This window comes from Pelobates fuscus, chromosome 10 (genome assembly GCF_036172605.1).
Source record: "Pelobates fuscus isolate aPelFus1 chromosome 10, aPelFus1.pri, whole genome shotgun sequence".
Classification (NCBI taxonomy): Eukaryota; Metazoa; Chordata; class Amphibia; order Anura; family Pelobatidae; genus Pelobates; species Pelobates fuscus.
In genome coordinates, this window is record NC_086326.1 from 139,149,186 (window position 1) to 139,164,331 (window position 15,146).

The 15,146-nt window shown below is 39.2% G+C and overlaps 1 long non-coding RNA gene across 1 annotated transcript; it reads left to right on the plus strand.

Annotated features, from left to right (window-relative positions):
- Positions 1-13,108: 13,108 nt before the first annotated feature.
- On the plus strand, positions 13,109-14,785 carry LOC134575436 (uncharacterized). Its single transcript, XR_010085658.1, has 3 exons — positions 13,109-13,185; positions 13,995-14,060; positions 14,539-14,785. It is a non-coding gene; the product is annotated as an uncharacterized LOC134575436 (long non-coding RNA).
- Positions 14,786-15,146: the final 361 nt, after the last annotated feature.

Genomic DNA, 15,146 nt, shown 5'->3' on the forward strand with positions numbered 1-15,146 from the left:
AACGCCGACCTGAAACTTTTTACGAAGATTCTAGCGCTTCGCATCCAGCCACATCTGCCGGAACTGATACACCCGTGAGGCACGGGATAACACAGTGAAAGTGATCAATCTGGTGCATGCAGCACAACGGCGACCTACCCCGGCGCTGCTGAAATCGACGGATGCGGAAAAGGCGTTCGACAGGGTAGATCGGTCCTTCCTCATGGAAACGCTGATGCAAGTAGGCTTCGGACCATATATGGTGGCCTGGATCGGGGCCCTTTACAGGAACCCGGCGGCACGAGTCCTAGTGAATGGGGTACTGTCCCAACCATTCGATATACGAAATGGAACTCGCCAGGGATGCCCCCTGTCGCCCCTATTATTCGTCCTCAGCTTGGAACCGTTCCTCAATGCGATACGGGCCAACGCCAGTATACGGGGAATAGGAGGGACGTGGGGGGAAAGCAAAGTCTCGGCGTATGCCGATGACCTCCTCTTCACGATTACGGAACCGCAGTCATCTCTCCAGGAGATCATGAAAGAATTTGGAATATACCACAGCTACTCAAACTTGCAGATAAGTTATAGCAAATCAGAAATCCTGAACATAGGATGCGACCCCTGCACGGAAAGGAGGATTCGCTCTGCGTTTCCCTTTCAATGGTGCACAGAGGCCCTCGGATACCTGGGGGTACGCATACCGGGAAGGCTATCGGAACTGTTCAAGCTCAACTTCACACCACTCATGGACAGGATCCAAAGGGACCTCCAACAATGGAAGCTTCCACATATCACGTGGCTGGGGAGGATAAATGTTCTGAAAATGAACGCCCTGCCAAGGCTCTTATACCTCCTACAAACGCTACCGGTGGACATCCCGGGGGAGTTCCTAGTTAAGGCCCGCAGAGCGTTTGTCCAATACGTATGGGCAGGGAAGCAGGCGCGTCTGAATCACGGAATCCTGACCCGGACAAAGATGAGGGGGGGCCTGGGACTACCGGATCTGACGAAATATAGATGGGCGGTACACCTACAGAGAATCGTGGAATGGACCCAGGCCCCCTCGGGAAAGCTCTGGATAGCGATAGAGGGGAGCTTCTCGTCGACCCCACTGACAGCGCTACCATGGGTGCCGAAAGGGGCGGAGGGAACGATCCCGCAAGACCACCCGACTATAAAAGCCACGATAGCCATCTGGAAGACACTGGCCCGGGGAAAGAACCTAGCGCCAGAGATATCCCCACTGTACCCCATAGCTGGGAACCCGCTCTTCCCATCGGCAGCATCACCGCAGTTTCTAACAGCGCTGGGACTACCGAAGACATGTAGACTTCAACACGTAAACACAGAACGCGGGTTGAAACCCCTAGCAGAACTGCCAGCCCCGGAACCTCAAGGATTCCTGACCCAATACCGGTACCACCAACTGAAGAGTCTCATGAACTCCATCCCAAACCCGGGGTCGGCGAACAGGCCATTGACGGCCTATGAAACAATATGTGACCAAGAGACCCTCCCGTACCACTGCATCTCGGCCCTATACCAAATGATCCTCCCAGACGGAGGAGGCAACTCATTACCATACTACACCAGATACTGGGAGAAAGACATAGGTTACCCCCTGACGGAGGGCCAATGGCAACAAGTATTCGAAAACACTCATAAATCCTCGATTAGTACGAAATATCAAGAGTCAGGGTACAAACTACTGAGTCATTGGTATAGGACCCCGGAAAGACTCACGAACGCAGGATGTCAATGCGAACCAGAATGCTGGAGATGCGGGAGGGAACTTGGCACCCAATTCCACATATGGTGGAAATGCCAGAACATCCAGCACTTCTGGGAACAGGTTCATAGAGCCGTCATCGAGATAACGGAGGCAGACATTGAACTAAAACCCGAGGTATACTTACTGCATGTCACGGACATCCCACCTGCGAGATACAAGAAAACAGTGCTCCCGCACCTGATCAACGCGGCGCGCAGCCTAATCCCCAACCATTGGAAAAAATCAACAGTCCCAACTCTGAGGGACTGGATCAAAAGGGTGGAAGACATTCGAGAAATCGAGGAGCTCATCATGACTGAGGCAGATAAGGCTCAAAAATACCACCAGATCTGGTTTCACTGGACGAAGTGGTTAGCAGGAGCGGATGGCATGGAGGGATGAGGGCCCACGGGAGCAGACCCGGAGCGGCGGGGCGGGGGGGATCGCCCAACTCCCCAGCTTCTAACCGGGGTTTCCCGGCCTATGGGGTCTCCCTACCCCTCACCCAGGGGCGCGCGGGGGGGAGAGGGGGACGCGCCGAGACTGATGAGACCTCCTAACAGGGACACACCCGAAAGAGACAGAGAAGCACATACACCACCAGATGGACAACATGACCGCTAGTTCCAGACAGACAAACGAACAGACCATGCTACCTACAGGAGGGCCGAGGGGAGGGAGGGGACCGCAGAAACAACAGGGGGGGCGAAAAACAGACACCCATGGGAACTCAGACTTGCGTGGGATAGACCGCGGCAGACGGGGGACCAGGGGGAATTTCGCCCAAACCCACCTACAGAAAAGGAACAGGACTAGTCCACTCTATACGAAAGGAGAAAGGAGGTGAAAGTAGGGAGAGACGTAGGTGATACCTTACTGTCCGGATGGTATCTAAGTTATCATTACAGGTTACAAAGTTGATCAGACTCAAAGGAATTAATAAAAACTTAGAGGCATCGAAAAGTAACGCACAAATAACCCTAGAGGAACTCAGCGGGAATGGAGGGGGAGGGGGGGAGGAGAGGAGAGAGGAGGGAGAGCCTGCTGTTATTGGGGGAAGTAAACCCAAGGAGCCAGGGCCGATGGCCCGCACACATAAACACCGACAAACTTGCAGGGGCTCGGAACTGGAGGGGGGGGGACAGGGGGGAAGGGAGGAAAAGACATAAGATTTGAGCCCACACTAGGACAGCACCTAGCTTAGCATTAGGGCAAGGACCTTACCCGAGGAAAAGCGGGGGTAGGGGGGGAACAAAAGAGCAAAAAGCACCCACAGGGGTGACACAGCAATGCACACACATACCCCTTGACATGAAAAACACATAAAGAGTAGGAAAGCGTATCTAACGGAGGACACCAATATCCCAATCCACTGCAGCAATATGAACTGATATAGAAAGCATGAGACATAAGCTGTAGGATGCAAGAAACACTGTGAGCATATTTGTACCAATATGAACGCCTGTTACAATCAAGCGCTTACAGAATTCAACCTCACCACACTGAGATAATCCATGATTATCATACGGGAAATGGATAAACACACACCATGATGTTAATGTATACATTACTTACGCTTGACGTACATATACCTGCTTTTAGTTACTAGGCCCTGCGATGCCGCATTGTTACTTTGTGAGATGGAGACCTGCGAGTCTCATTTATGCTATGACTTCATGCTGTTACAAAACTTTAATAAAGCATTTGAAATACTTAAAACAATGATCAGGTCATTAAGAAATGGTTACACAACATATTAAGAGTAAGAACAAAATGTGTCCCAAAACAGATCCTTGGCCAATGGAAAGAGGCAGCAAGCAAAATGATGTTCAAGAAAAGTAGACACTGAATGAGCACTGAGAGAGCGAAGATAATAACTGTGAAAGAAGAGAGTCACGTGGAGGAGAAGTCAAAAAAGCTATAGGTCTAAAGTGTTGAAGGTAGAACGAAAATCAGAAATACCAGCAGTAGTGACTGTTTGATTAAGTGAGAATTAAATTTTTGGTTATATAATTTTGAATAGACTGGAAGTGTGACCATTTAGGATAAAATCTGCATCCTGTGATTGTTTAAATCAAACATCGCAATAGTAATAATTAAATATATATATATATATATATATATATATATATATATATGTATATATATATAGAATATCAATGGGTTTGAAAGGTGTTGATAAACAGACCATAACGCTTTTAACCCCTTAATGATGAGTGACGGACGAGGTCCGTCACTCAGGGGAAACCCTTAATGACGAGTGACGGACCTCGTCCGTCACGCGGTAAAATTAACCCCAGATCACCGCAATATTTTTGTACTCAGCCCTCATAGCTGAGCAACATATGAAGTATTAAACAGTGGTAGTACAAATAAGGTTTGCAAAATAGTGCCAAAGACATACAATGGGGTTGTCCTTTTACTCAGAAGACTTAGCTGAGCATAATTTGGGGGGTTGAACTTAGTGGCACATATGAAATATACAAAATGCCCAGCAAAAATGCAATCCGTATGTAAAAAATGCACAAAATTATTTTTTACCACATACTTTGGCATATATTAGTGAAAAAATGGGGGCATGTTAAGGCACAATATGCACCTTATGAGATACCCTGGAGTGTCTACTTTTACAAATGGTAGGCCTTTGTGGGATTTTTTTTGAACAGTCAAACTGCTATTATACCCCAAATGGAAGCATAGGCTCATTAAATCCGTCTCTCAAAATTCGACTGTGAATACTGAAAAGGACAGGTCTCCTATATGGCACTGTAGCTTCACGAAATAGTGCCAAAGAAAGACATACAATGGGGGTGTCATTTTACTCAGCAGATGTAACTGAACACAAAATAAAACTTTGTACAGGAATAGCACACACCAGCTTTACAAAATACACATGAGAAGTTTGTGTGCCAAAACCCCCCCAAAACACAATTTTACTCCAATATTTAGCAGAGGTTGGCAGTGAAATGGCTACGTAGAAAGTTTCAAATCAAGCCTTAGGTAAATAGCCTGTGATGTCTACTTTATATAAATATATACTTTTGTGTGGCAATTTTGTGTGCACAAGGTTTGATTTCCTGTTGGTAATTATAAGGCATTTGATTGGATTAGGTAGCTGCTTGCTATTGATTGCTGTGTAAATTAGCTATTGTTTGCTAATAAGCAGAGGCCTACCCAGGTGTTAAACATTCCTAGTGGGAGGTGATTTTAGGAGTATATAAGGGCTGTTGTCATTAGCTTGGCTAATAGAGCTTGGTTGCTTCTTCTAGGTGTTGCTTCTAAGTGTCTGTGGTTGGAGATATTCTGGAGAGTTTTACAGAAGCTTCAACTGTCTAAGAGTTGTGCTAAGAGTTTTCTTTTTTACTGTTACAGGTAAGATTCATCTGTAGAAAAAGGTTACTGATTGCACAAGGTTTGATTTCCTGTTGGTAATTATAAGGCATTTGATTGGATTAGGTAGCTGCTTGCTATTGAATGCTGTGTAAATTAGCTATTGTTTGCTAATAAGCAGAGGCCTACCCAGGTGTTAAACATTCCTAGTGGGAGGAGATTTTAGGAGTATATAAGGGCTGTTGTCATTAGCTTGGCTAATAGAGCTTGGTTGCTTCTAAGTGTCTGTGGTTGGAGATATTCTGGAGAGTGTTGCTTCTAAGTGTCTGTGGTTGGAGATATTCTGGAGAGTGTTGCTTCTAAGTGTCTGTGGTTGGAGATATTCTGGAGAGTGTTCCTTCTAAGTGTCTGTGGTTGGAGATATTCTGGAGAGTGTTGCTTCTAAGTGTCTGTGGTTGGAGATATTCTGGAGATAAACTGGAGGTAATCTGAGGTATTCAGGAGGATAAATACAAAGTTAAGATTCGTTTGATTTAAATAATTGATCTCATTGGAATGGCAAACTTAGTTCAGTGTAATAGTTGCTATGCATTTGTTTCGCGTTCCACTTTTTGGAGGTTTAGTTGTTGTCTAATCTGTAGACAGTTCTCTATCTTGCGGCAGGAGATTGTATTTTTGAAGTCTGAGATTTGTAAATTATCTGGTAAACAAACTCAGGCCGGAACTGCTGCAAAGCCACTGCCACAGAGACATACTAGGAATGGCAGATGGATTACTGTAGGATCTGGTAGACTTAGAGTTGTGGATAAAAGGCATATTGCACAGTCTGTTGTTCTACATAATTCATTTTCTGCACTTTCAGAGTGTAATGGTGTCATGGAGACAGGCACTGAGGCTAGTGGTGTTGTGCAGAGAGGCACTGAGGCTAGTGGTGTTGTGCAGAGAGGCACTGAGGCTAGTGGTGTTGTGCAGAGAGGCACTGAGGCTAGTGGTGTTGTGCAGAGAGGCACTGAGGCTAGTGGTGTTGTGCAGAGAGGCACTGAGGCTAGTGGTGTTGTGCAGAGAGGCACTGAGGCTAGTGGTGTTGTGCAGAGAGGCACTGAGGCTAGTGGTGTTGTGCAGAGAGGCACTGAGGCTAGTGGTGTTGTGCAGAGAGGCACTGAGGCTAGAGGTGTTGTGGAGAGAGGCACTGAGGCTAGAGGTGTTGTGGAGAGAGGCACTGAGGCTAGTGCTGTTGTGGAGAGAGGCATTGAGGCCAGTGGTGGTGTGCAGAGAGGCTTGAAGACTATGATGAGGCCTAATAGAAAGCAGTTGTTGTTGGGGGATTCCATCATAAGAGGTGTGGAGATGGACAATGGTGGTCTTGTGAGGTGTCTTCCCGGAGCTACTGCTCACAGAGACAGGAGACGTATCTGTAATATTGTTAAGCAAGCAAAGCAGGAAGGGGAATTGGATGTACTTGTCCATTTAGGGACAAATGAATTGGCTTGCAATGAGGTTTCAGAGGTTAAGGAAGTTTTTAGTGTTTTTGCCAATGATATACGGCAGGTTGCTTCCACACTGTCATTCTCTGAAGTTCTACCTGTGCATAACACTCAGAATGACAGGCGGATGCGTATTAGGGACTTTAACTTGTGGCTTGGTGAATGGTGTCGGGAGCAAGGATTTGGCTTTATTGCTCATGGTAGCTCTGTTTGGAATGGAAATAAACTGTACAAAAAAGATGGTTTGCATCTTTCTCAAAAGGGAACAAATGTTCTCAGTGAGCAGTTCAGAGGTTTTGCTAAGATGTTTTTAAACTAGGAGGGGGGGGCAAAAGGGTGATAAAACATCAATCCAATTGTCCCCCAAAACAAGGACAGAAGGTGCCTGTAGCAAGTGTGTTAAAAAATGATAAGCTTAGAGTCATGTCTACAAATGCTCGCAGTTTAGGGAATAAGATCCATGAACTTGTGGCAATAATGGCAACTGATAGTGTAGATTTAGTCGCTGTTACTGAGACATGGTATAATGAAAAAAATGACTGGGACATAGCAATACCAGGGTACTCTTTATATAGAAAAGACAGGGAAGGCAAGAAAGGGGGAGGGGTGGCCCTGTATGTGAAGGATAGCATAAAATCTAGCCTAATAAAGGTTAGTGAGACGAACATACGTTAGAATTTGGTAATCACACAGTAGTTCGTGTAGGTGTGATTTATAGGCCCCCAGGACAAATTGAAGAGTTAGATAATCTACTAGTTGAAGAAATAGCTAAAATGACAATGAAGGGGGAAGTTATCACCATGGGTGACTTTAATCTTCCTGATGTGAATTGGAAAACAAAAATAGCTACTTGTGCCAGAAGCACACATATTCTAAACTCCCTACTGGGATTGTCTCTAAAACAAGTCGTTGAGGAGCCAACTCGTAAAGAGGCCATCCTAGATTTAGTGTTAACAAATGGAGATTTGGTATCAGATATTACTGTAGGTGAAAGTTTAGGATCCAGTGATCATCAGTCAGTGTGGTTTAATATAAGAACAGTGACTGAGTCACACCACACAAAAACAAAAGTTTTAGACTTTAGAAAAACAGACTTTTCTAAAATTAGAATATGTGTAAAGGAGTCATTATCAGACTGGAGCAACTTAAATGGAGTCCAAAATAAATGGGATTATTTAAATGCTGCACTACTGAAGGCAACAGAAAATTGCATTAGGCTTGTCAGTAAAAGCAAAAAATTCAAGAAACCACTGTGGTACTCCGCAGATGTGGCCAAAATAGTAAAAAACAAAAAGTTAGCATTTAGTAATTATAAAAAAAACCAGAGTGAGGAAGACAGAATGACCTATAAGATTAGGCAGAAAGAGGCTAAGCAAGTTATAAGAGCTTCCAAATCACACACAGAAGAGAAAATAGCACAGTCAGTAAAAAAGGGGGACAAAACTTTTTTTAGATACATAAATGAGAAAAGAAAAGTAAAACAAGGATTAGTTAGATTAAAAACAAAAGAAGGAAGGTATGTAGATGAGGATAAAGGTCTAGCTGACTGCCTCAATGAATATTTTTGTTCGGTATTTACAGCTGAAAATGAAGGAAAGGGACCTCTGTTAAAAAAAAGGATAAATGAGTCATTTATTACATGTGAGTTTACAGAGGAAGAGGTTCTATTTCAACTGTCAAAAGTAAAGACAAATAAGTCAATGGGACCTGATGGAATACACCCAAAGCTATTAAAAGAGCTTAGTGGTGTACTAGCAAAACCATTAACAGATTTATTTAACCAATCATTGTTAACAGGAGTAGTCCCAGAAGATTGGAAGTTAGCGAATGTTGTGCCCAATCACAAGAAAGGTAATAAGGAGGAGTCGGGCAACTATAGGCCAGTAAGCCTTACTTCAGTAGTGGGGAAAGTGATGGAAACCATGTTAAAGGATAGGATTGTTGAACATCTAAAAACACATGGATTTCAAGATCAGAGACAACATGGGTTTACTTCAGGGAGATCATGCCAAACTAATCTTATTGATTTTTTTGATTGGGTAACTAAAATTATTGATCAGGGTGGTGCAGTAGACATTGCTTACCTAGATTTCAGTAAGGCTTTTGACACTGTTGCACATAGAAGGCTTATCAATAAACTGCAATCTTTGAGTTTGGATTCCAATATTGTTGAATGGGTAAGGCAGTGGCTGAGTGACAGGCAACAGAGGGTTGTAGTCAATGGAGTATATTCGAAGCTTGGGCTTGTCACCAGTGGGGTACCTCAGGGATCTGTACTTGGACCCATTCTCTTTAATATTTTTATTAGTGATATTGCAGAAGGTCTTGATGGTAAGGTGTGTCTTTTTGCGGATGATACTAAGATATGTAACAGGGTTGATGTTCCAGGAGGGATAAGCCAAATGGCAAATGATTTAGGTAAACTAGAAAAATGGTCAGAGTTGTGGCAACTGACATTTAATGTGGATAAGTGCAAGATAATGCATCTTGGACGTAAAAACCCAAGGGCAGAGTACAGAATATTTGATAGAGTCCTAACCTCAACATCTGAGGAAAGGGATTTAGGGGTGATTATTTCTGAGGACTTAAAGGTAGGCAGACAATGTAATAGAGCAGCAGGAAATGCTAGCAGAATGCTTGGTTGTATAGGGAGAGGTATTAGCAGTAGAAAGAGGGAAGTGCTCATGCCATTGTACAGAACACTGGTGAGACCTCACTTGGAGTACTGTACACAGTACTGGAGACCATATCTTCAGAAGGATATTGATACCTTAGAGAGAGTTCAAAGAAGGGCTACTAAACTGGCTCATGGATTGCAGGATAAAACTTACCAGGAAAGGTTAAAGGATCTTAACATGTATAGCTTGGAGGAAAGACGAGACAGGGGGGATATGATAGAAACATTTAAATATATAAAGGGAATCAACACAGTAAAGGAGGAGACTATATTTAAAAGAAGAAAAACTACCACAACCAGAGGACATAGTCTTAAATTAGAGGGACAAAGGTTTAAAAATAATATCATGAAGTATTTCTTTACTGAGAGGGTAGTGGATGCATGGAATAGCCTTCCAGCTGAAGTGGTAGAGGTTAACACAGTAAAGGAGTTTAAGCATGCGTGGGATAGGCATAAGGCTATCCTAACTATAAGATAATGCCAGGCAGGGGCGTATTTGCCGCGAGGCAAACAAGGCATTTGCCTTGGGCGGCATTTTCCAGGGGGCGGCAAAAAACGCCGCCCCCAGATGCCCAGGGCAAATACTTTGTTAGCCTTGCGGCTAACTGGGCTGCCGGTCGGGCTGCTGGGCTGGTTGCTGGGCGGGCGGGCGGGCGGGCGGCTGGCGAGGGAGCTCTTCCTCTGAGCTGTCTGCTCAGCTCCCTCGCGCGCCGCACAGTGAGGCTGGGAGGCGGAGCCGGAATATGACGTCATCTTCCGGCTCCCAGCCTCACTTTGCGGCGGGCGAGGGAGCTGAGCAGACAGCTCAGAGGAAGAGCTCCCTCGCCAGCCGCCCGCCCGCCCGCCCAGCAACCAGCCCAGCAGCCCGACCGGCATCCCCACTAGACCCCAGGGAGGTAAATAAACCCCCCCCCAAGCATTCCCAAAGGTAAGGAGGCTGGGGGGGTAGGTTATATTAATTATATTATAATATATTTATTATTATATATATATATATTATTATATATATATATTATATTATATATATTATTATATATATATATTATATTATATATATTATATATATATATTATATTATATATATTATTATATATATATATTATTATATATATATATATATATTATATTATATATATTATTATATATATATATATATTATATTATATATATTATTATATATATATTATATTATATTATATATATATTATTATATATATATATATATATATATTATATTATATTATATATATTATTATATATATATATTATATATATTATTATATTATATATATTATTATATATATATATATTATATTATATATATTATTATATATATATATATTATATATATTATTATATTATATATATTATATATATATATATTATATTATTATATTATATATATTATTATATTATATTATATATATATTATTATATATATATTATATTATATATATATTATATTATATATATTATTATATTATATATCTAATATATATTATTATATATATTATTATATTATATATATTATTATATATATTATTATATATATTATTATATATATATTATTATATATATTATTATATATATATTATATTATATATATTATATATATATTATATTATATATATATTATAATATATATATATTATAATATATATATATATATATATTATAATATATATATATTATAATATATATATATTATTATATATATATATTATATTATATATATTATATATATTATATTATATATATATTATATTATATATATATTATATATATATATTATATATATATTATATATATATTATATTATATATATATTATATTATATATATTATATATTATTATAGTATATAATATTATATTATATTACATATTAAATATTATATTACATTATATATTATATATTACATATTACATTATATTATATATTATATATTACATTATATTATATTATATTATATTATATATTACATTATATTATATTATATTATATATCACATTATATTATATTATATTATATATCAGAGAGTGTGTGTGTCTGACAGATAGTGTGTGTGTCTGACTGTGTGTGTGTCTGTTAGCTAGTGTATGCGTATCTGTCAGTGAATTTGTGTGTGTGTGTATTTAGAAGGCGGGAGGGGGTGGGGAGGGAGGGGTCGCGCGCGGGGGGGGGGGGGGGCGCCTGAGCTTTGTCCTGCCTAGGGCAGCACAAAACCAGGATACACCACTGATGCCAGGGACAAATGAAATTATTTAGAAAACTGGGCAGACTAGATGGGCCGAATGGTTCTTATCTGCCGTCACATTCTATGTTTCTATGTAATTTTGTTTTCTTTTATGACTATTAAGCTTATAAGACAAACATACCAAATTCTAAAATCGCTCCAAATTAAAAGTTTATTTTACTCCTTGTGCTTTGTGACCTGTAACTACCAAAAAAAACCTTAAAATCCCAGACATATTATATATTCTATAAATCAGAACAACTAAATTAATTTATTTTTAATTACTTTCCTTAACCTGCACTAATTGTGCACACATTATTATTGCAAAAACTGTAAAAAAAAAACAAATTTTTCATTTTTTTTTGCATTTTTCTGTATTTTTTTATAATAAATAAGCATTTATATATATACATGTTACATCAAATTAAAGCCCTTTCTGTCCTTTAAAAAACGGTATATAATATGCGCGGGTGCAATAAATTAGTTAAATGCAAATTGCAGTTGAACGCAAACAGCAAAAAATGCAAAAAATGCTCTTGTCATTAAGTGAAAGACAAGCTTCTGAAGCTCTGTCCTTAAGGGGTTAAATATTGATCGCTATTGTCCTGTGTTCCATCAATAACATAATAGCACTAAGAGAGACATTTTCATTTGACAGATTAGATTATTCAAAAATATTCTCTCTAGGAATTATATGATCCATTGGTCCTTCTTTGATAAATCATGAAGTTCAGCATTATTTGAAATATGACTTGAACACTTATGTGTTTCTTGTCTGCCTGTGATTTTTTTTTCTTTATGGTAAACAAGCTTTGAGATGCTGAATTGTAAAGAATTGTTATCCATATTTGTTGTCTATTCATTTCTGTTCATTAATGGTGACATCAGCTTTAACTCTGTTTTCATCTAATACATTATGTCCTATTGTACTAGAATAGATTGTATTGTTGTGTCTATTTAGAATGAAATAAGGGAGATTTATTATAGTTTTCTGTTCTAAAATCTGATCTAAAGTACTGAAAGTGGGGCGTTCACCATGGAAACCAGTGGAACCAGCAGGTTCATTCATTAGTGACTCCTCCAGCTTTTCATTTTTTGCATCATTTTTCAGAATAGAAGATTTTGAAAAATGAACCCATCATGCATCACACTAAGACACCCACAGGAATATCCATTCTACACATTGAAATGTGTTGTAGCTGCATTCAGAATATGCAGAGTAGCTCGATACATGTTTAAATTATTTATTCAGAGACTGAAATCCCACATATTGTTCCACTAACAGTCAAAGGCTTTTATCTTGTCTTGAAAATAAAGTATTTGAAAATGCACGAAAGAAAAATACTAAAACTCATTATTCGAGTACTGCATATTGTAATGATGACTGACTAATCTTGATAATATCCATGACCAAAAAATATTTACATTGTTTATAGGAATACAGAAATATCTGCATAATTTGTAAAACCACACCTTGTCCTACAGAGAATTAAATTAAAGTAATAACGTCAGGAATCCCATTGGCTGATGTATAGATAATTGGTATTGCATCATTTTTGATGAATGGCATCGCATTTTGTATATAAAGAACATCGTCCAAATACAGCTGGCACAGTCAGAGCATCTATCATCTCATTCGCACTCATAGACGTCATCTAGAAGCAACTATGTCAGCAAAAGGTGGTGGAGGACAGAAGTGTCCAGATCGTAAGTACATTCTGCTAACTATTCAGCTAAAATGTATTTCATTCTACAGAATAATTAGAAAGAATATTGATAAAACAACTACTGAAATGTAACTTGCGAGGTTTTACAGAAGTTCTCTCTTTGATGCTTTTGTTTGTTTTACATCTTGTGTTATGCGAGATCAATATATCTGTTTTACTTGCTCCTGATCGATTTTACAACTTGTGCTAAAGTGGCTTAAAGGTTCTCTTTCTCAGGCTATTTCTAACCAAATACCGTTAGTGGATTTCCATCCAAGGAAACCTAATTTTTTTTAAGTATTTTCAATCTGACACCATTACATTCTTAGCTAAAACATGCACAAAAGTTCATTATTGGCATTTGAGAGCCCCAGATAGGGTACAAACATCTCAAATGAAAATCTGAGCCATAACATAAGAAAATATGAAATCACAGACCCAAGATAAAAGCAAACTGAGCAATTACACAGGAAGAGAGTAACACCACTCAGGTTAATCCTTAAAGCTCTCCCTCTTTCTCTGTCTTTGAATGAGACAGGTAAATGCTCTGAATAATATATATTTGTAATAGATATATCATTGGGATATTACATGCCCATTTTGAAGTTAGAATCTACCGAGACATGTTTATGGGTTTACACATATTTTGGACCACCTGGAATCATTAGATGGTAAGTTCTGGTTTTTGAACTTTGCTTAAGTTTGACAGAGTCCCCCTTTCTTACTGTCCTTTCTCTATTCACATTAATATGTAGGCAATTACGTGGAATAAACATATAAAGTGTTTTAACCCAAGCTTTCTCTTTTCAGCTTGCTCACCAGTTGTGCCGTGCCCAGACCAATGCCAAAATCCATGCCCACCACCACAATGCAAAGGTATGAGACTATATGCTTCAACAATTGAAAAGCTTGGAATTCTAACTATGAGGCACAAAGAAAATCTATGGTCCTTGGAGAAGGGGTACAAATGAGTGCTTCCCATGAACAAAACTGGTCAAATGATTTTCATTAAATTGCAAGATATTTAAACGGATCCATTTAACATACACAAATCTAAGTTCCAACTACAAAACAATTACAGGAATAGAAAGCAATCTAGAAATCATATTCAACATATAATATAAAGATTATACCATTTGACCAGGATGCAGACTCGTTGATAGTAATCTTGAATACATTCATTTAATGTGCTTTCTTCACTCACACTTAAATATTTTATCTCCAAAGAAGCAACTCATTAGTACACATAGATCATATTCAGATAGAGAGAGATGTTACAAAAATATTGTGTGTCCTACTTTGATGGCACATTAAAATCTATGGTGATGACAACTTTGCTCCATGTTTTTATCAGATCAATGCATACCTGATCCCTGCCAGCAACAAGGACAAGGACAAGGACAAGGACAAGGTTATGGAGGCCAAGGGGGCTACCAGGGTGGTAGTGGAGGAGGATGTAAGAAGTAAGGTGCCAAACCTGGAAATTCTCTTGACAAGTCAACATCCCCTATCTACAATCTTAAATCCAATCAATGTCTACTGATTAAAAAATATATGTTTAATAAATCTTTAAATTAAATCTGTCCTCGTAATGAAATCAATTTGTCTATTCGTGTTTATTTATACTTAATTCTTTTTCTGTTCTTTCATTATATTAAGAATTTGGGGGAGAGATTGGCAGCAGATTGGAAGCAATATATAATGCGTAGTGCAAATTGCACCAGAAGTAAAATTCACCAATAAACTACGATCAGTAAAAAATGATTTACAGTTTATCTTTGTTAAAAACAAGGCAGTTCAATTAAAATTATTATATAGCTATTACAGAATATGCTGTTAAATTGAATCCAACAATCCAACAGAGGTTTGCCATCACAGTTAATGTAGGACAGTGAAAGTTACTGCAGTTATGAATAAACAGTATCAAGTCCCAAGTCAACTCTTATATAAAATATAAAAAAA